The sequence below is a fragment of the Bos taurus genome, chromosome 9, assembly GCF_002263795.3.
Source record: "Bos taurus isolate L1 Dominette 01449 registration number 42190680 breed Hereford chromosome 9, ARS-UCD2.0, whole genome shotgun sequence".
In the NCBI taxonomy this organism is placed as follows: Eukaryota; Metazoa; Chordata; class Mammalia; order Artiodactyla; family Bovidae; genus Bos; species Bos taurus.
This window is the reverse complement of record NC_037336.1, coordinates 82,015,592-82,038,492: the sequence shown is the minus strand read 5'-3', so window position 1 is coordinate 82,038,492 and position 22,901 is coordinate 82,015,592. Positions and strand designations below refer to the sequence as shown.

At 37.8% G+C, this 22,901-nt stretch overlaps 1 protein-coding gene across 12 annotated transcripts in view; it reads right to left on the bottom strand.

Moving 5' to 3' along the window:
* The window catches only part of UTRN (utrophin), a 556,684-nt gene that overhangs the window by 169,845 nt on the left and 363,938 nt on the right, over positions 1-22,901 (bottom strand). The gene's annotated exons all lie outside the window — the stretch shown is intronic.

The window sequence follows — 22,901 nt, the reverse complement described above, 5'->3', positions numbered from 1 at the left end:
GAGTATAGTTTAAGTAAAATAAGAATTATTATAAATTAATAATAAAAATTGGTTCAGACTTTGAGAAAGCATTTTGGTAATTTGTATTAAAAGTCTAAAAGCTGTTCAAATTACCTATCCTAAGAAGATTTATGTATAAACACATTAATCACATTGATTGTTTTTAAAGTAAAAACCATCATAATACATTAATGCTGACATACTATTGGGTTTTAAAATGGAGGATATTGTGATGTCAATTTAATTTTTAAGGTAGGTGTTTAAATTAGCATATGTATTTGTAAATCATTAAACACACATACTTTAGAAAATCGTAAGAAATAAATCAGAAGAGTGTAATCTCTGTTTAAGAGGATTAAAGGTGATTTTAGCTTTCTTCTTTACATTTCTCTGAGTTTCCAAGTTTCTATAAAAAACAGGATTTCTTTCTGTAATTAAATAAATATAACAAATTTAAACTTTAAAATACATCCAGTCTTATGAAGTTTTTAGTATTCCCCCATTACAAAGTTGTCAACACAATTTTTTGTATTAATTTGGCAATTACTTTCCTTCATGAAATACATGGGACATGTGGCTAACTCTAGTGTGATAGTCATTACCATACAACAACCAAGCATGAACTTACAAATGGAAAGCAGACAGCAGAGGGGCCCTGAATTTGTGGGGTAAGTCTCCAAGGCATTAATTAGTAATGAATATTAAGGCAATGTACTGCAGAAATAAAAATTATATTTCTGGTAATGAACGAGAATTAGTAAAAGGAAGGTATACTCTTAAACACTATCAGATCAGATCAGATCAGTCGCTCAGTCACGTCCGACTCTTTTGTTATATTTCTCATCTTCAATTTCCCTTATAAACCTAATTCTTAAGTTTCTCCAATTCTAAATGAGCATCGTAAAGAATTAAACAGAATGTTTTCCAATACTCAGAAAGCTGTTACTAGTTTAGAGCTCACTCCTGATAAGCAATTCAGGCATTCCATTATGAATCAAGGCTTAAAGGACTTCCCTTCTGTCCAGGGGTTAGGACTCAGCACTTTCACTACAGAAAGCCTAGGGTCAATCCCTGCTCAGGGAACTAAGATCCCACAAAGCACGAGGCACAGCCAAAAAAAAAAAAACAAGAGGGGGAAACATTCCCTCTGACCCCCCCAAAAAGAACCAAAGCTTAGTGGCCAGCATCAAAGTAATTGTTTTTCAAGCATCTACAGACCTAGGACACATGGAAAAGCCATTTGTGCCTCATTATTCCAATCAGCATGGTGAAAAGATAACACTTACATGAGGTTAAGGGATAGAACTGCTGTATTATAACTTCTGAGAAGATTTGAGATGTCTAGCATGACATTTGGTCAACACCGAAATCAGATTGATTATATTCTTTGCAGCCAAAGATGGAGAAGCTCTATACAGTCAGCAAAAACAAGACCAGGAGCTGACTGTGGCTCAGACCATGAACTCCTTATTGCCAAATTCAGACTTAAATTGAAGAAAGTAGGGAAAACCACTAGACCATTCAGGTATGACCTAAATCAAATCCCTTATGAATATACAGTGGAAGTGAGAAAGAGATTTAAGGGCCTAGGCCTGATAGATAGAGTGCCTGATGAACTATGGAATGAGGTTTGTGACATTGTACAGGAGACAGGGGTCAAGATCATCCCCATGGAAAAGAAATGAAAAAAAGCAAAATGGCTGACTGGGGAGGCCTTACAAATAGCTGTGAAAAGAAGAGAAGTGAAAAGCAAAGGAAAAAGGAAAGATATAAGCATCTGAATGCAGAGTTCCAAAGAATAGCAAGAAGAGATAAGAAAGCCTTCTTTAGCGATCAATGCAAAGAAATAGAGGAAAACAACAGAATGGGAAAGACTAGAGATCTCTTCAAGAAAATCAGAGATACCGAAGGAATATTTCATGCAAAGATGGGCTCGATAAAGGACAGAAATGGTATGGACCTAACAGAAGCAGAAGATATTAAGAAGAGGTGGCAAGAATACACAGAAGAACTGTACAAAAAAGATCTTCACGACCCAGATAATCACAATGGTGTGATCACTCATGTAGAACCAGACATCCTGGAATGTGAAGTCAAGTGGGCCTCAGAAAGCATCACTACGAACAAAGCTAGTGGAGGTGATAGAATTCCAGTTGAGCTATTCCAAATCCTGAAAGATGATGATGTGAAAGTGCTGCACTCAATATGCCAGCAAATGTGGAAAACTCAGCAGTGGCCACAGGACTGGAAAAGGTCAGTTTTCATTCCAGTCCCAAAGAAAGGCATAGCCAAAGAATGCTCAAACTACCACACAATTGCACTCATCTCACATGCTAGTAAAGTAATGCTCAAAATTCTCCAAGCCAGGCTTCAGCAATATGTGAACCGTGAACTTCCTGATGTTCAAGCTGGTTTTAGAAAAGGCAGGGGAACCAGAGATCAAATTGCCAACATCCACTGGATCATGAAAAAGCAAGAGAGTTCCAGAAAAACCTATTTCTGCTTTATTGACTATGCCAAAGCCTTTGACTGTGTGGATCACAATAAACTGTGGAAAATTCTGAAAGAGATGGGCATACCAGACCACCTGATCTGCCTCTTGAGAAATTTGTATGCAGGTCAGGAAGCAACAGTTAGAAGTGGACATGGAACAACAGACTGGTTCCAAATAGGAAAAGGAGTACGTCAAGGCTGTATATTGTCACCCTGCTTATTTAACTTCTATGCAGAGTACATCATGAGAAATGGTGGACTGCAAGAAACACAAGCTGGAATCAAGATTGCCGGGAGAAATATCAGTAACCTCAGATATGCAGATGATACCACCCTTATGGCAGAAAGTAAAGAGGAACTCAAAAGCCTCTTGATGAAAGTGAAAATAGAGAGTGAAAAATTTGGCTTAAAGCTCAACATTCAGAAAACGAAGATCATGGAATCCGGTCCCATCACTTCATGGGAAATAGATGGGGAAACAGTGGAAACAGTGGCTGACTTTATTTTTCTGGGCTCCAAAATCACTGCAGATGGTGACTGTAGCCATGAAATTAAAAGTCGCTTACTCCTTGGAAGGAAAGTTATGACCAACCTAGATAGCATATTGAAAAGCAGAGACATTACTTTGCCAACAAAGGTTCATCTAGTCAAGGCTATGGTTTTTCCTGTGGTCATGTATGCACGTGAGAGTTGGACTGTGAAGAAGGCTGAGTGCCAAAGAATTGATGCTTTTGAACTGTGGTCCTGGAGAAGACTCTTGAGAGTCCCTTGGACTGCAAGGAGATCCAACCAGTCCATTCTGAAGGAGATCAGCCCTGGGATTTCTTTGGAAGGAATGATGCTAAAGCTGAAACTCCAGTACTTTGGCCACCTCATGCGAAGAGTTGACTCATTGGAAAAGACTCTGATGCTGGGAGGGATTGGGGGCAAGAGGAGAAGGGGACGACAGAGGATGAGATGACAGGATGGCATCGCTGACTCGATGGACGTGAGTCTGAGTGAACTCCAGGAGTTGGTGATGGACAGGGAGGCCTGGCGTGCTGCGACTCATGGGGTCGCAAAGAGTCGGACACGACTGAGTGACTGATCTGATCTGATCTGAGCATGACATTAATGGAGTTATATTTGAGAGGTGGAAGAGGTGAACACAAAGTCTGATGGATAGCTTCTGCAAAATTTATGCTCCAAATTTGCAAATCCATTGGTCTCTGGGTTATCTAATGACAAAGCCAAACCAGGTCTCCCTGCAAAGTGTAATCTGAGTACACCCAGAATTAGCATTAACAAAAAAAAAAAACATTAACTAAACAAAAACTCTAGGACTGTTGACTCTTTTCCACTTTACTAGCACCTCCATCCCAGACAGTACAGAACAGACAGTGATGGGGAAGCAGTGGGACACAGCCAGATACTGATTCAAGGTTTTCAGGTTGAGCAACATTATGCATGCAAATGGCAATCTGGTTCTAATCTTAGCTTGGGATGTTTCAAATAGAACTTCTCAGTAAAAAAGAGAAGGAAAAGTAAAGTTTTGCTGGAAAATCTTTCACGACATCTCCTGAACAACACAGTGCTATCATTTAGAAGAGAACTGTTCTGTTTTTGTGTCCTTAAGTGCATTTGAAGACATCCAAAGAGATACACTGAAAGCCAAGTTTTAAAACTTAGGCTGTAAATATGTACGATAGCCATTTTTCTCAAGAAGCTCAGTGACAGAGTAAATAAGGTCTGCGTTGCCAAGGAGAAACTGGCCTCAAATTTCCTGTGCAGGTTCCTAAATATCATTATCAGTGGACCACACCAAAAATCACAAGGCAATTTCAAAACACAGCTTCCTGACTCAGCCTATTTGCTTCTTTTCATATTCAAGAGACATAGAAAGGCAGAGACATAAGATTCATAAGCAGTTGTGTAAGTTTCACAAGAGCATTCCACAACATGAGGAAATTTGGATACCAACAGCATGAAGCAAATTTGGCTCTTCACATCAGATCAAGTGATGGGTTTTCCAATCTGGCCACAATTACAAATGGAGTAAAACAGAACTATGTCACTGGCCCAGTCAATGATTATAAGTATTTCTATAAAGTTGTGATTAACGGCACCAGCAGTGATCATATACTCATGTTGGAATGTACGTTTCAATATGTGGAAAACCCTTCCACACATGAGCCTCATCAAAAGTGAGGAAGAAAATCAACAACCAGAAAATGATCAAAGAAGAAGAAACCAACATACATAATTTTTTTAATTTAACAGTCGGTGGCATATTTATTTGGTCAAATGTATTAAGAGTTATTAAAAACAGACAATCATCTTAATATTCCTTCTGTATCCTACACAGTTTCTGTCAAACACAAAAACAGATGTAGATAGATAGATATAGGTATAAATAGACTGTTGTAAAATGCATAAATGAATGTTTGTTCATCTGATAGACTAGCATATTAACCACTGTAATGCCAAAAAAATCAGACAAATAATTAGAAGCAAATGTAGCAATCATTTTGCTTAATCTCTTCATTTCAAAAATGTGACATGGAGAATCTAAAATTACTTACAAGCTTGCATTGCCAAGCCTTGCCTCAACTTCTCACTGGAAATTTAGAATTACACGCGGTTAATGAATCATGCTCCTTCATAGATCCCTGTGTAATGATGCACTGGTTTTTAAAATCAAGATGCCAGCATGGGAGGCTGTCAGATCACGACCTTGATGTAACATCAAATGCTAAAATAAATTAAAGTTCTACGAAAGAGTGTTGAGTCTCACTGCATAGCCGGCTGGCTTGCCCTACTAATGTTCACCTCTGTCACCTGAAACTCTCTGACCATTAAAGAAACATTAAAGCATGAAATGCTTATTGATAATTAGTTATGGGAATGTAATCCCTCTAGAAGCACAAAGCAATGCTCCTCCAAGCATTTAACATAAGCCAGTCATATGCACAGAGGGGCCTTAGCAACATATTCAAGCAGTTAAACTAAGATTTGAAAACAGAATACTTCAGGAATTCATGTGAAAGGCTTGCAACACACCTTCAAATAACGTAAGCATCATGCAGAAGGTTACAGAAAGCAAAGGGTTAGAATAAAGAGATTACATATTACTCTGTAAGTGAAATAGTGGCACAGTAGTAAAGAATCCTCCTGTCAGTGCAAGAAATGCAGGTTTGATCTCTGGGTTGGGAAGATCCCCTGGAGAAGGAAATGGCAACCCACTCCAGTATTCTTGCCTGCAAAATTCAATGGGCAGAGGAGCCTGGTGGGCTACAATCCATGGGGTCGCAAAGAGTTAAACACAACTAAGTGACTGAACACACACACACACACACACACACACTCTCTAAGTAAAATACCATCAAAAGCCTAAGATGCACACTTACAGAAGAACTTTGCAGAAAACAGTTACAAGAGTTCACAAAGGTTCACTGGATGAACAATTACTCTTTTTATACAAAACACCCATTACCCAGGTCAAAATAAACTATGCAATAAAGAAAAAGCATTTATTTATTTTCTTACTCAATAGTTGATATTTTAATACCAGCTTTACCCTAACTGAACATTTCTCTAATGATATAACCCCTAGAGATATTATATGCAAACACTTTGTACTGTAAATCACATACATTTTATTTCTTTGTAAGGATCAAATAGCAGCTGTAGTTATGTAAGAAAAAATGTTTCCTTAGACTACATTAAACAGAACTGTTTTAGCTCCCTGATAAGAAAAAGAAATTCAGAATGGTACTACTAGAAAGTCTTCAACAACTAATTTGGTGTTAGGATAGATTCATCCCCTTTGTTGACATAATTTTGGTTTATTCTTGCATGGCATATTTACCTAACCCTACATGGCCATTGCAATGTTTTCTCTTAAGGAGTTCTGACCCCTTTCCTGAAGGCAAAGGAGTGAGGTTAGCAAAAACTTCCCAACTATATCCCAAGGCTCAGGCTAAATCAACAAAGTTAAGCATTAGGGAAAAAGAAATCTACTGTTCCTTTCAAAAGTAAGACCAGAAATCAGAGATGATTTAGGATGGATTGTCGAGAGCCCAGTAGGATCACTATCAAAATTTCAGGTTTTGAAAATGAGGGATCATGAATATCTTTAAAATTAGGCAGGTGTTACCTAAAAAATACACAACCAAACAATATCCTCAAAGGTCATTAATGGGCTATGTAAATATGCTTTGAGACAGTTTGTGAGACTTCTGGAATGGTGAGCAACTGCAGTTAGTCAATTAATTATTACAATTAATTTGTTGATGTCAACAAAGCATTCAATTATTTATAAATTATATTTTCTTTCAATAGCTAATCTCATAAGTTTCAACCACTCTATTGATAATTATGGAAACGCATATTGACATACAAAAGAAAGTGGTATCCTCTGGTATATAGGAGCATTTTAAAAGTAAGAAATCAATGACAGTAATGTTCTTTTCCCATTATCTGTGATTATAAATACATGTAGACAATTGAGTAGGAAAAAAGTTAAATTACCAAGTGGAACAAATTTACAATTAACTGCACTTGCAAGACAATTTGAAGAAGCCAACTTGAAATGATAGAGAATCAATAAACAAACTACATTTTAAATTCCAAAAGAGCAAACACCACTATCAAGAAAGATATCTTTCATAACAAAAAAAAAAGGTGTTCAAAATCCTTGACTCTATAGCAACTGTTACTAAAGCATACTGACATCCGAGTGAGTTAAACCATAGTGGCTGTCCTTCTGAGGTGCGCTTTATATAAGCAGCTTGATCTGCACAGGGACATGAGCTTAAGAACAGCTATTAACCAATGTTTTCATGTAATCGAACTATTAGCCTACCATAATTCCCAAAACTGAATTGTATAAATAAAATCGAACAAGTTTGAAAACTCAAAGCTTTTTGTATTTTAAATATTTTAAACTACAGTCCTGGGGCACCCTACTTTTCAACTCGTAATCTGTGAAAAGCAGTGCTATTGCCCAGAAAGCTCTCCATTTCTTCCCCAACACAACCCCCACCATACACATATCAGCACACAACCTCAGTTCCTTCCTTAATTTTAAAGTCATCTTAAGTCCCAACTTAAATGTCATTTCTCCAGAGGAAACTTCACTGCACTCAGATTAGATTATGTCTACCTCTTATACTTACTTACAGCTTCCTCCTTTTGCTCAATGACAGACTTACATAATACATACTTGTTTAAGGTCTATTTTCTCCTACTAGGCTACCAGCTCAAAGGAAGGTCCTCCCTGTTATCCACCCCATCTTTGAACTCATCCCAGTATCTGGTATATAGGGTGCACTTCTCAAATATTTACTAAATTTATATTAAAGAAAGAGTAGATCTTGAAATTGGATACTGTTTCTAGGATAATTATTTTGGAATTAGATACTACAAATTGAGCAGCAAAGTATAGCTTCAAATTATATTTTTAAATATTGGTCATCCTAAAGGATATCAAAATCATAAAGGAAATTTAGCATTGAGTGGTTTCTCTCTGTCTTGTCACTATAAGAAACATCTTTCCACCAAGAGGGTGGACTTACAAACACACACACACACACACACACCCTTAGAGAACTACTATTATCATTAATCATTGAGTAGCAGAAATGCATAAATAAAAGGCAACAGTCACATAAAACGTCACTAAGCTAAAATTGTCCACTATTCTATCCTCTGTGACTACTATATAAATAAGTGGAACACACAGAACATAGCGTACGTGGCTCAAGTATGACAATATTAACAGCCACTAAGTCCTTCACGTACTTTCTTTATGAAGTAATTTCAAGGAGAAAATTTATTCATTAAAATCAAAGCAGCAATAAAACAACTCACAGGCTGGACTTCAGAAATGTGCTTTAGTGGATCAGCTTACTGTGTCAAGTCAACTCTGAGTGTGAACTCTTTGTTTACACCCTGATACAAATGCTCACCCCTCATCACCTGGTTGAGTGATTAGGACCTGCTTGCTGACTGGTACTTCTTGCCATAAGGTCATCCTCCCCTGATGAGAAGTTTCTGTTTCGATCTCCTCTTTAAGACTACTCTGGAGAACATGTGGTTCCCTTCAGTTGGAGTTTCCTGATCCCTGGTGAGCTGTCACCATGAGGAAACACTACAGAACACTTCCTGCCACCTGGGTCCCCAGGAACTCTGAGTACCAGGTACAATCTGCCCATCCTGCTTATGGTGGAAAACCACAATTCTGGCATCACACATTTGGGACTAGCTAACCAAACTGTAGATCCTAACTATATGCCAAACATCTATGTATGAACAGATACCCAATATAAGTCACAAACCACTAGATTTCTCTAAAATTCAAAAACATAAATACCCCCTTTCATTTTACAAACTGCTGTCCTGAAGTTATGTTGAAGATCGAGTATCAACTGGAAATTTCAGTTATCTGACCAATCTGGAATTTTTCAGAAAACCGATGACTATGGCAAACTTGAACTCTAGCTTTCTAAAAGCCTGAAATGGCTTCAGGACACCAGCAAAATATTGTTTCGCTCTGAGAACCGAAGAATAAGCCTGAACTATTACAGTTAATAGTTGAAGCACAGGCAGGATGAAGCACAAGCTGGAATCCAGATTGCAGGGAAAATACCAATAACCTCAGATATGCAGATGACACCACCCTTATGGTAGAAAGCAAAGAAGAACTAAAGAGTCTTTTAATGAAAGTGAAAGAGAAAAGTGAAAAAGTTGGCTTAAAATTCAGCATGCAAAAAACTAAGATCATGGCATCCAGTCCCATACTTCATGGCAAATAGACGAGGAAACAACAGAAAACAGTGAAAGACTCTATTTTCTTGGACGCCAAAATCACTGCAGATGGTGACTGCAGCTCTTTGAAAGAAAAGCTATGACCAACCTAGACAGCATATTAAAAAGCAGAGACATTACTTTGCCAACAAAGGTCCTTCTAGTCAAAGTTATGGTTTTTCCAGTAGTCACATATGGATGTGAGAGTTGGACCATAAAGAAAGCTGAGCGCTGAAGAATTGATGCTTTTGAACTATGGTGTTGGAACAGACTCTTGAGAGTCCCTTGGACTGCAAGGGGATCAAACCAGTCAATCCTCAAGGAAATCAGTCCTGAATATTCACTGGAAGGACTGATGCTAAAGCTGAAGCTCCAACACCTTGGCCAGCTGATGCAAAGAACTGATTCACTGGAAAAGACCCTAATGCTGGGAAAGATTGAAGGCAGGAGGAGAAGGGGAGGACAAAGGACGATATGGTCAGATGGTCCAACACCAACTCGATGGATATGAGTTTGAGCAAGCTCTGGGAGTTGTGATGGACAGGGAAGCCTGGGGTGCTGCAGTCCATGGGGTCACAAAGAGTCAGACACAACTGAGTGACTGAACTGAACTGATTACAGTTACTGATGAGAAGCGAAAAGTGTTAAATCACCAAGGTTAGTATTCTCTTTAGAAGCAGATCACTAAGCCTAAGGAAAAGATAAGACTAAGGAAACTAAGAATAAAGGGACTGTGGGAAGACTGTTGCTCAGTTTCCAAAGGTATCATGAACCTTTTGCTTTAGAGCAGTAAGCCTTAGCCTTTCCCTAGAAATGACATTTTTGCTTCCAGAGCTGGGGCGAATGTAGCTGTATTTGAGAGCTGTGAGGTAGTGGTACCTTTCCATAATATAGTTTTCCTGGCAAGGGATCAATGTAGCATAGGCTAAATATATGAGATAGCTTTTGTGAAAATACACATAGGATTTTTTTTTAAAGAGACTTAAGTTGGAGAAAAATACACTCACGTATGACAACTTCCTAAAAATGAAATATGCTAAAGAGATTAACTTACAAAAATAAATATATATGGAGAACTTCAGATGATGAATGGCAACAAAATTGTTTATTTGATTTTGCTCTGTTTCAAAAAAAAAAAAATCCTAAATCAAGCCTTTGACAGGACTGAGTCAGTAGGCTTCTTTTACTGTCAATTTAACTACTAAAATAGAAACATGCAGGTACTAAAGTTTGGGAGTTAAAGAAGGAAACAAAGGAATATGCTCACAACTTGTAACTTCGTCAATCAAATGGCCAAAAGGCTGAAGCAGGTTACTAACCTCCAGGATCTGACCTAGGCTTTGGAGACTAATAACAGCAATTACAATACAAAAGTCCAGCTATTGCCCACAATTACTGCTTCTCAGGGGGTCTAAGTAATGAATTATTTATGAAACATATGCCCTATACCTTTTTAAGAAGAAACAGAAAAATCTATGCAAACCAAGCTAACAGACCTCTTTATGGTCATAAAGTTTGTCACCTGCTGTTACCAGCTGCCATAAAGAAAGTTTCTCTAATCTCCTCCACCCCTTCTAAATGGTGGGTGAGTTAACCAGGAACCATCCTTTATCCTCAGGAATGTAGGTGCTTAATAACATATTAAAGGGAGAGGTCAAAGTGAGTCCTGAGTTAACAACCCTTGTTAGGACAGTTGGGGTGCAAGGAGAGAAGCCAGGAGGAGGTATCATTTGACCAGGAGAAGTTGAATTCTTCCACCCTCTTTTCACTGCACTGTTTCTACCATCAGGAGGCAAGCAATGACTGCAACTGTTTTGGAAAAGCTTTCAAACTTTTCATAAAATGACGCGGTTTTATGCTCTTTTCCTCTGGCAATTGTGGGTTTGTAAGAAAAAGCTCATTATTCTTTCAGTGACTCAATATAGTCTTGCTTCTGTTTGTACATTCAATGAACCATAGGGTATTCATGGTGAAAGCCCCTGAGTACATCTTTAACAACTGATAAGTAATTGATTTATGCACAGCAGATCCTCTGCCCCTTTTCTTTCCTTTAAACATGGGAAGTTGAAAGAAGATAGATGTTTGGTATCCAAAAGCTGAGGAAGGCAGGAACCCATGAGCAGCACGCTGGGGGTTTCTGTTTTGTTTAACTATAAATGTAAGGTAGCATTTGGCAGGCTAGACTCAATCCCAAAGTGTGCCAAGAACTTTCCTATGGAAAAAAAGAACTAAATGCAAAAATAAAGATCAAGCATGAAAGCTCCACGGTGCACACAAGCACTCCGCATTTAAGACAGACATTTAAGACAGACCAGCCGGAAAGAAAAAGGAAAAGTCTAGGATCAAATGGGCCATCATCCCTGGGAGGCATCCTCCCCCGACTCTCAGAACTGAAACTTCAGAAATGAGGCTAGAAAAGTCAGTGCTTGGCCACTGCAGGGAGAGAAACCTGAGGGGTATGGAAAATAGAACCCACGCCTGATGAAGTCAGACTCTGGCATGAAAACAGAGTGTTGTTACTGTTTTTTTTTTTTTTTTTTTTTCCAAAATAACTTTCAATTAAATTACCAGCCGACCTGACTACAAAGGATCTCTTCTGATGTGAAATTCTAAAACTGACAGGCATCATGACAAGCCCTCCAGACCAAAGGAAAGAGTGCTAACTCAATCCTTAGTTGAAAAAAAAAAAAAAAAATAAGAGGATATAAATCAAATGCCTTAGAAATTATATTAAATAATCAGAATTGATAGAATATCTGCCATCCAAATGCATAGTAGAAAGAAGACAAGGAAGAAGAGAGAGGAAAAAAAAAGTACATTTGTGAAGTCTGCTTTCTGCATACCTTTTCAAATTTTGTCAGCAATTCCCGTAAGCTGAAGTTCAGACCAATCATTGTCCAGTAGCCCTTGAAGCCTACATCTTTCCGGCAAACTTCCTTCAGACAACAGCATTTAATTTCTAAAAACCGTATCTTTTCTGGCTATACTTTAAAATCCTTTGTAAAATCCTTTACAAGCTTTGCCCTTGAGCTATGGTCCATGAGCAGCAGCAGCTTGCGTTGGGACATTTTAGCCACTTCACTGAGGCTCCGGGACTTCATGGACTTCGGAGTTCATAAGGAAAAGACCTGTCGGTATGTTCTCTGCTAGCTGCGTTCCACGAGGCTGGCATGGTCTCCTTTTTCTCTGGGAAGCTTAGGAGTCCCTTCTGTTCACCTCACTAATGACCTGCAGCCCACAACTGTTCTCTCCTGGGCCCCAAACTTAGAGTTTGGTCTCAATTACGCACAGCAAAAAAAGAAGTTATATCCTGGAAACTTGCATGAGAGAAGGCCAAAAAAAGAAAGAAAGAAAAAAAAAAGAATAAAAATAAAGAGCCAAGCATTACCAACTTCCTCCATTCACACTGGTTTCAGGAAGAAAAAGGAAAAAAAAAAAAAAAAATCCTGGGTAAGGAGCCAGTTTTCAAAAAGCATGACTTATGTGGAGTTTGAACAGCGAGGAGGGCACTCCTGTCTGAAGAAACACCCAAACCCGGGACAAGAGGCCACCGGCTTGCACGCTCACAGACACTGGCAGCCTGTGTTGCTATGGTAACCACCAAGCTAGTTTCAATCCATTTCCCTAAGTCAGGCTGTGCCTAAGGGATGCTGTGTCAGAGCAACAGAACTAAGTTATTTAAAAAGTGGTTCTATGCACCCAGAGAAAAGTGTAAGCAGCAGGTCTCATGGGCCCCCTTGCAGAGCGTGCAACAGGGCAGGCAGCCTCATCAGCTTTGGCAGCTCCCTGGGCCAATCTGACAGGAGTGTGGTAATCCACTTCTCTTTCAAGCAGTTGTTTATTATTTTAATCAGCATCCTCCCTTCCACCACCCCTCACACACAGTTTGAAGTGAAGCTCACTCCCACTTCCTGGAGGTCTCCCCGCCCTGATCTGCAGTACCAGAACCTCTCAAATTGTCTCAGTCCTGAATAATCACAGGACCCATATTCCAGTTCAGAGCCCACCCATGAAAACATGAGGGACTGGAAGGGAGCACAGCACCATACAAATCATCAAACAAAATAAGTGTGATCAACTGCATTATTTCTAAATAAGGTTTTAACAGCAAAATGGATGGGAAAGTCTTTTTAAAAGGAAAGTATTTTTTTTTTAATCTCATTGACTGTTTTTATGGAGGGAATCTACTTGTTTCTGAAATAAAACTTAAGTGAAATTACTCAAAATGTGAGCAATAACTAGTTATTTTTAAATGTGCCCTCTATATTGATGTTAAATTACTCCTGACACTGAGAGAAGCACTATCTTCTACAAAGTGTTAAAGAGTTTAAATGCTTTCAAGGAAAAAGTTGAATCCAAATGATATATTCTTTGCACTGCTATTAGGGACATCATTCCAAGGCAAAAATGTGATTTTGTTTTTGCATTACATAGCTATTTAGTATACCAACAAAAATATAACAGATATGATCATACAAAACATACTTCTTTAATTGTGTGCAGAATTTCATCATAAATATGTAATGCTCGTAAAAGTGACACTATCACAAATGGAATGAATTTAATCTTAATATAACTAAGCTTTTTTTTTGCATCAGTACTTAGAGCAAAGGAAAAATAACCTTGAAATTAGAATATGTATCTCCTAAAAAGCTATTTGAATTACTTAAACATCAAAATTATTAGCACTCATTTAACCATATGGAGAAAGAGATTCCAAACACAAGGAAAAAATAAATGCTATAGGGGAACACTATACAATATAGTTACTATTTTTTGGATTTGCAAACAATTTTTCTTTCCAAGTCATTCCCAACTTATTCATATCAGTATTGAAGTAGCATGTGTTTTACATATGCAGATCTATACAAAATTTAACAGGCTTTAATAAATATTTTCATCATTTATTCATAAAAATCAACATGTCCCCAGAGGCAAGCTGGCTTTATGAGATCCCTAGTGGAATGTGTTTTCAAAGTGCCCATTTCAGATTTATACACAGACACTACAATTTCAAACACAAGCATAGTACACTGATTATCCAGAAATTTAGAAATAAAATTAGTCTGTGCAGTGTACATCCAGAAGGAAAAAGCACTGACATCGGCATGAAGACCAATCATCAAAAACGGGGTGAAGAAAGTTACATAGAAATTGACCAGGGCAACCTTGATCTGGGAGGGCTCGGAGGCACATGCTGAGATCTCTCAGCAGCAACAGATAAACTTTTTACATAAATACAAGACAAAAGGAACCACCAGCATGGACACCACCTCCAGCACCACCACCACAAAAAAACAAATAAATAAAGGGGAGAGAGAGGAAAAAAAAAAAAAAAGAACAATCTTTCTCAGCTGGGCAAACGTCCAACTACCACCCAGGGTGCTGGGTGACTGTGATCAGAGACGTGTGCAAACATGAACCGCCACCCCCAACTCCGTTCCATGCACATATCAGAAGAGTGAATTAAATACAAACTGTCTGTAACAGAGAGGAGGAACATGTCTTTCCCTAAAGTAGAGCCTTCTGTTTAAAGGGGTTTTAAACCAAGACAAGAATGGTATGATACAAATAGAGCTCCGAGTATCCCGTATCCTTAGGCAAGGCTAATCTTTACGAGGGAAAAGAAGCAGCACCCTGTGGGTTAGGGTACCTTCCCTGAAGAAAAGAGCAGGGGGAACTTTATCAGCATGACTAAAGCTGGCACTTTAGTACTAGAAGAGATAAAGACAGAACAAACCAGTCAATCCTAAAGGAAATCAGTCCTGAATATTCATTGGAAAGACTGATGCTGAAGCTCTAATACTTTGGCCACCTGATGCGAAGAGCTGACTCACTGGAAAAGACCCTGATGCTGGGAAAGATTTGAAGGCAAAAGGAGAAGGGGGATGTAGAGGAAGAGATGGTTAGATAGCATCACTGATTCGATGGACATGAATTTCAGCAAACTCCAAACTCTGGGAGATGGTGAAGGGTGGGGAAGCCTGGTGTGCTGCAGTTCATGGGGTCTCAAAGAGTCAGACACAACTTAGTGACCGAACAACAACAAGGGAAGAGAAGAAGAATTCCCACACGGAATTCAAGAGTGGGGTGTCCAGAAGTCAGAGGCTCTACCAACCTCACCGCCCTGATGTTCCCTGCAAATGTTTAACACTCATTCTCAGAACTGACATCCTCTGCTTGGGCAGAAAAGGGAATACTTAAACAAAGCTCCCTACTCCCAGTTTCCATCCCTGGGTATGGAAGATCCCCTGGAGGAGGGTACAGCAACCCACTCAGAATTCTTGCCTGGAGAGGAGCCTGACAGGACAGAGCAGCCTGACAGGCTACAGTTCGTAGGATCACAAAGAGTGCGTCATGATGAAGCGACTTAATATGCGTGCAGGCACACACTCAAAATTATAAAATTCCAAAAAATAAGATAGTGATGAACCTAGCTATGATGATATCCTCTTTCGGAGAAAAATGGAGCCATTTAAAAGAAAAAAAAATTTTATTCTCACCTAATTTTAACAAGACTGTAACTATATCTTCACTAAAACACTGTAAAGTTACTAAAAGTGTTAGTTGTTAATTGAGGCAGAAGTGATATTAATAGTTTTATTTTTAAAGGGTTAAAGACAAATTATTTTATGTAATGTCCAAAGATATTCCATAAATTTCAAATAGCTATTTAGTATATTATTCAAAAGGACTGTGCCCTATGTAACTGAGTGACACATTAGAAGTAAAACCTATAAAATGTGAATAAGAATTGTTTTTATAACTGTGAGCACATTTTACTATGTGTTTGGCATCTATAAATAAGAATATTTTCTCAGTTTAAACTCTGTACACAAAATAACCTCTTGGTAATATTCCTTACATCTCCATAGTCCTTTCTGTTTTTAACCAAGCACCTCTTTGATAAATTATCTTCTGTAATCCTGTAATTATTAAAACAAACAAAGAAACAGGCCCCCAGTGAAAGCAATATATCCCCACAGAAACTGAGTAAACCGGATGGTGAAATCTGAAGCAACTGACATTTTGCGTCTAAACTAACGTGCAAAGAAATTGTGCACTCAATCTTCAAGTGGAATAAACATCATTCTACCAATCTGTTTGTAACAGATCAAAAAACACTGACTATTCTAAGATTCTCCAGTTAAATAAATCATGTCTCAAATGTAGACAACATAGTCCCATGAGAAGGTGAAGGTTACAGAACCAGAGAGAAGAACAGGAAAAGTCAATAATGGAATCAATAAAATCTAAACCTACATTACTTAATAAAAATGACATTCCACTGCCAAAATGAAGAGAGCTACATGTATATATGGCTTTGGCAAAAACGTTCAAAGGATAAGCTAATTTAAAAACTTTTTACACTTCAAAACAGTATTTTATTTAGTGTGTTAAAAGATGACTTAGTTTTTAGCAATTTCATCAAGGCAAGAAAACATTCCCTAGGGTTCAGTCAAATATAAGCAAAAAAAGAAGTCTAAATGCATTGCTGAAAAACAGTTTATGCCATACCCAAATAGTGGATCTTAAAGTACCCTTCCCACTAAACATAAACTTCACATTTATAAACACTGCAAAGACACAAGTATGTTTCCTATGCAAAACCTAACAGGTTTCTCTTTACATTGATCAAGATAACAAAAAGAAAAGAAAGCATTCTTGGGAGTTTCTAAAGCAAAGCATATGGAGGTCAATAGGTGATTACAAATAAATCGGTACATCATGGCTTTATTCAAAATGAAGAGCTTTGGGCGTGGGTAGAAAAATTTACTTATTACAAAGCCATTCAGACTTAAGATCCCGATTATAATGGCTTTGAAAGGACTATACACAATTGTCTTTTCTCATAACCTTTCTAACTTGGGGTTTATGTCAAAAATAAAATAGCTTCTAGACCCTAATCATGATCTGAGATTTCCATTCACTGTCTACTGCCTCTGTAGTTCTCGTAAGGGAAGACTACTCAATACATTACTGCCGTCTAGTTAACAGCAGCCAGCAACCCAGTCTGTCAGCTGGTAGCTATTTAAAATAATATACAGCCCTAAAGGGCAGAAGGTTCACTCTAAAATGGAGGCCTGAGCCCCCTGATGAAAGGCGGAACTCTCCTTTTATCCCAGGAAGTTTAGGCAATATGCTTGGTGCACAAAGAGTTATTTTGCACCTTCATCTCTTCAATAATGTCATCTATTTTGATAATTATGCAGGTAGCAATTGGGAAATAAAAATTATAAACTGTAAAATAAAAGATTCAATATAAGGTTTCCATAACCTACAGGCAGAAGACTCTCCTGACATTTTTAAAGGTACAAAGAGCTTTTTCTTCTTGTGGGAAGCGGATGGGTGCGGTGGAGTCTGAGGAAGAAAAATCCAGCTGATTTGCTTCTGAGTTAGTCAACCAGGTGCAGGGGTCAGCCTTCAGCAACCTTCTCAATATTTAATGATTCAGAGAGTACTTTATTAGGTGGCTAAAATAATGCCAAGATAAGTTAATGCTTCAAAACCATATCCTTCCTAAAAACTATGCATCATCAGACAAGAGTGAAACCATCCCAGATGGCTGAACCTCACAATTCCAGATGTGTACTGATAGCGGAATAAGCAACTAAATTGTAAGGGCTTTGAAGAAGGTCCTTAAAGATTTTTAAAGGGTTTTTCCAACTTTCCGTAGCTCTTCAGATTAAGACATTTAAAGCCAAAATTAAAATACAAATTTTAATAATAAGGATGAATGTGTCAAGATAAATCAAAATCGAAGGTGCTGTTTTCACTCCCGAGTAGAACACTGGTACTCTTCCCAGGAGGGCAGTGTTCCTACAATCTCAGTATGGATTTAAGGAACTGGACATTCAGTGAACCACGAAGAAGTTCGGACTAACCTAGTGAGATCAGAGAGGCTTCTTTGTACAATAAAAGAGGTGGGGCTTTTGTGAGGATTGTAGGCCAATCCATTCAAAGCTGAGTTACTGCTTCAGCTCTGATTCATGCTCCTGCCATCTTCCTGCTTAGCATCTCACCTGCAATTCTCTGCAAAATCACGCCCCAAGTCTAATTTGACTCCCTAAGCATAATTCACCCTCACTAGTCTCAACAATAACCAATCAATACACATACCACACAAACCTCTTATACTTACAAATATGGCTCCCTACAAAGAGTATAGTCATCTTTTTTTCTCCCTGAGGATATTTATTTACTATGTGTATCTTTATCTCCATTCCCTAGTCTGTTTATACTAAGCAACAAGTTCTACATTATGTCTTTATTTCCTCCCCAAAAAGTTTCAATAAAGTACTCTATAGACAGTGAACCCAGACAATCCATTACGCAGCTCATAATAAAACCTGATTATGGAATGAGGAATTCCTATGTTTGATAGCATTAAGTTAAGCCATTACATTTCCTGAAGATTATTAAAAGCAGCAGAGTTGACTTTTAAAAATCCGCCTAACTTGGGGCTGGAGATCATTTAGCAAAATTCATCAAACATTAGAATGCATATAAACTTTGAGTCAGAAATTCTATCCCTAGGAATTTAATTTTCAAACATACGAACAGACATATGTACAAGGATGCACAGTAAGTCATATGTGACAGAGCAAAAAGCTGAAAACAATCTAAATGTCTGTCAATAGATAACTATGTAAATAACTTATTGTGGACTCCTAAAATGGAATGCTGTACAGTTTTAGAAATGATGGAGACGACTGCTATGTGCAGATAAGAAATAATCTCTAATTACATATGTATATGGGATATATATGTATACACTAAAAAAGCAGAGATAATTGATATAGTTACATAAAGGAACAATATATGAAATACAGACAATATTTCTGGAAAGAGATAAGACAGATACCTCTAAGAGGGGGCTGGAGATGTGAGTGCCTACAATGCGACACTTTATTTTGTCTTTTATTCAGTGTGAAAATTTTACTACAGAGCCATGTTACTTTTTCCACACAAAATTAAGTCAAGAAATAGATGGAAAATTCCCAAGTAAAACAAAATTATCTTTCAAGGTAGATACCTATTTAAAAATGGTAGCCTCATTAGACGTGAAAGTAAATGCCACTGCAGACAATCATTTTTGTCTCTGAAAGTTTCACAAACGTTGAGGTGCCAGATGGTCTGACATTCTAGCAAATCAAACCTCAATAGAAACAAGCCTTCCACAGCAGTGGGTTGGTCAATGGTAAACTTTTCTAAAGGAGATGGAGACAAAGCCTTTTTGTTCTCATAAGTTACTCTATAACTAGTAACTCCAGCTTATTTAAGTAATAACTTTGTGTCTAAATAGGCATTGTACAATTCAAGCTATTCTTTTTCTAAGGAAACCAGTAATCCTATTGTCATCTAATACTGTGATATTCTACCCTATAAAAAATGAGGAATGCTTATAAAACCCATTGATATACACCCCAAAAAGAATATCTCGCCTGAGTTGCTCAAGGCAATTGAAGTATGGCTTCACCTTTCAAACTGGGCTACGTGATCTGACCTGGTGGGTTGGCAGAGAGAGTTGAGTACCAGAGTCCACTAATGGCTTAAGAGATGCTGCAAATACAAACAGCGATTTCTTTCCTAGATCTAAGTTACAGTAGTGAGCGAGAAAAGACCATGGACTCTGCTTTGCTTGCCATGTCTGGAGTGGGTATCTTTAACAAAATACTGCAGGAAATATACAACTACAGCTTAAGCAACCACGGGACACCGAGATCTGGCAATTTCTTGTTTAAGGCTATATCAAATAGTAGAAGGAGGTCTATAATGTCTGTGTTGTTGCTTAGTCGCTGACTTGTATTCAACTCTTTTGTGACCCCCATGGACTGTAGCCCACCAAGCTCCTCTGTCTGTGGGATTTTCCAGGCAAGAATACTGGAGTGGGTTGCCATTTCATTCTCTAGTTATCTTCCCAACACAGGGATTTAACCCTCATCTCCTGCATTGGCAGGAGGATTTTTTACCACTGAACCACTAGCTGTACATTAAATATTGTCAAGCCAAGGCTTCAGAGCACTATTTAAATGCAAAATTTGATCTGGCAGGTGTTTTAACTCTAAAATAAAATTATGAGATGATTGCAGTAATAGAGCCTTTGAGAGCACAACACCAAATCTAGTATTTAGGCTTATAAAAGGAATACTGGCATCAAAATTATAACCTTGGGAGGCTAACCAAATAACCAAGCAATGTTGCTACTGCACAAAACCTTTTTGGAATATTGTTTCAGAGACCCTTTTATAATTAACCAGAGAGCCAAATAATAAAACTTATCTCAGTTTTTTAAACATATTGCCACTTTTACCAGTTTTTGATACTATCATATCAGCCCTTCTATCTTTATTTAATGATTCTTTACATCCCAACTCCAATATATCTAAACTGTAATACAGCATTGTCCAGTAAAACTTTCTGCAATAGTGGAAATATTCTCTATTTTTGATGTACCTAAGAGCAGAACGGCTCTTACATGGCTGATGTGACTGAGGAACTACATTTTTATTTTGTTTAATTTTAGTTCATTTTAATTTAAATGTAATAGTCACATGTGACTGGCGACCTTGCCATACAATTCCAGGTATGATCTCCACACAATATTTTCAAGGACATGTTTCTCTAACTTTCTGCAATACATACTCAACTTTTTCTCTAGTGATACGATCTTTTCCTCTCAAATAATAGCCTCCCTTTTTTCTATCTGTTCAACTTTTACCCAGCCATTAAGTTCCATTTCAGTTTCCACCCTCTACTCAAAGCCCTGTATTATATAGCTTTAACTCAACAATTTTCTTTCCTCATTTCTCCATTATGCTGCACTATCACCCTGCACTTTACCTACAGGTATTAATAGCATGTTTTGTTTAGAGGTTGTTTTGTGAATTTGTTTTAACTTTCCTTTCACCTCATTAGAGATTACACTCTTTGAAGAAAAAAGAGGGAGAAAAAGTTAATTTGTGCCTCAAATGCCCTGTAGACTGCTTAACACACAGCCACTGTCCAATAAATAGTTTTTAATTGACAAGAGTAAAACAACAAGAATTTACTAAAATGATACACCCTTAATGTGATTTTAAAATTGAAGAGAAAGCCATGATCTTATTAGACTCTTACATAATTAAAAAGTTACTGAAGTAGTTCATCTCACAACTTTAAAGTAAAAAATTCTAGGGGTTATTATAATTCATCTTTTCATTTCCTGAAAGGATCCCAAGTTACTCTAAAATTTTGCATTTATCTTACTCTTAAATTTCCCCAAAGAAAGATAGGTGCTAGTCCTTCTGTAAACCACTCAAGCTTAACTTCAAGACAGAAAAAGTTAATTTGACTATATTTTTAAGAGTCTTACTTTAAATTTTAAAAGAAAGTGCTGCCCTCTTGTGAAATGAGGTAGAAGATTTGTCATTTTACTGACAGTTGAGTAAATACTTCAACGGGATTGAAAGTTGAAATTTAACATTGAAACAAAATGGAGTTTCTTTCCAAATTGTGTTTCCCCTGAGGTCTCTTCCTCCTGCTCTTGGTGAATTTTCCAAATAAAGGAAGGATGGATCATCATGGTAAACTTGCACTTGTACTATAAACTGAAGAACAATGAAGGAGTGACTGGTACAGTTTCACAATAATAAGGATAAAAGACTGTAACTTTTAATTTATATTACTGAGGGGAGAAAGGGAGCAACAGCCAGTGAAGGAATAGATGAGTCCATGACAACATGGCAAGTCTGAAGTCAACTCACTGCCTGACACTGGGCAAGAGCTGTCTTTGAGTCTGAGGGAGGAAAGGAACAGGCCAAGCTGACTCCGTCTTGCACTTTCAGTGAGCTTTGGACTTCCCGGATTGATAAACACCGGATTCCATACCAAGATTTCCCATCGCCAAAAAGAATGTAATAATCCCCTATGTAGTCAGTCACCTTTGTAATCTTTATGGCACCCATTGGTGTAGGCTACAATGTATAACCAGCTAACCCTTCTGATTATCAATCATGGCTGTAACCTGATTATATCTCTCTTTAACACTTTCCAGGCTAGGTTTAAGGAATTTGGGGATGTGGGCTTGAGCAGTACACAGGTATATACGGTTTTCACAAAAGTTGGTCAGGGTCCTTGGCTAAGGAGACTCTGCTGTGGGCCCACTGGTGTAATAAACTGCACTCCACTATCTGCATTGTCCTTCTGAGTGAGTTTGCTTCCCGGAACGCATGGTTATAGCAAGTCCACTTGGTCTTACATATAAGATGAGTAGTACTCTAATAATGCCCCAATTGCACAGATTTGTATTAAGTGAAATAGCATAGGTAAAATAAAGTCAAACACTTGTCCAGTATATGTTGTCCTTTACTTATGCATCCATCTGTAGTACTAGGTACAAGGTACCAGGTACAGTTACTAGGGACCATTTTAAAAAGCCATGAAAGTATTATTTTGAAGGAGCTCACACTCAAAGCTATTCATGAAAATACATGAAAAATCTTTTCACAATTTCACGGACAACAAATGTGAGCAGATTCACAATTCACAGAAATGACCGCTATAAATACTATGGGCTTTAAGGATTCGATTAAATAGATCAATTTACTAAAAACACACTAGAGGGACAAATTTGGAGTATT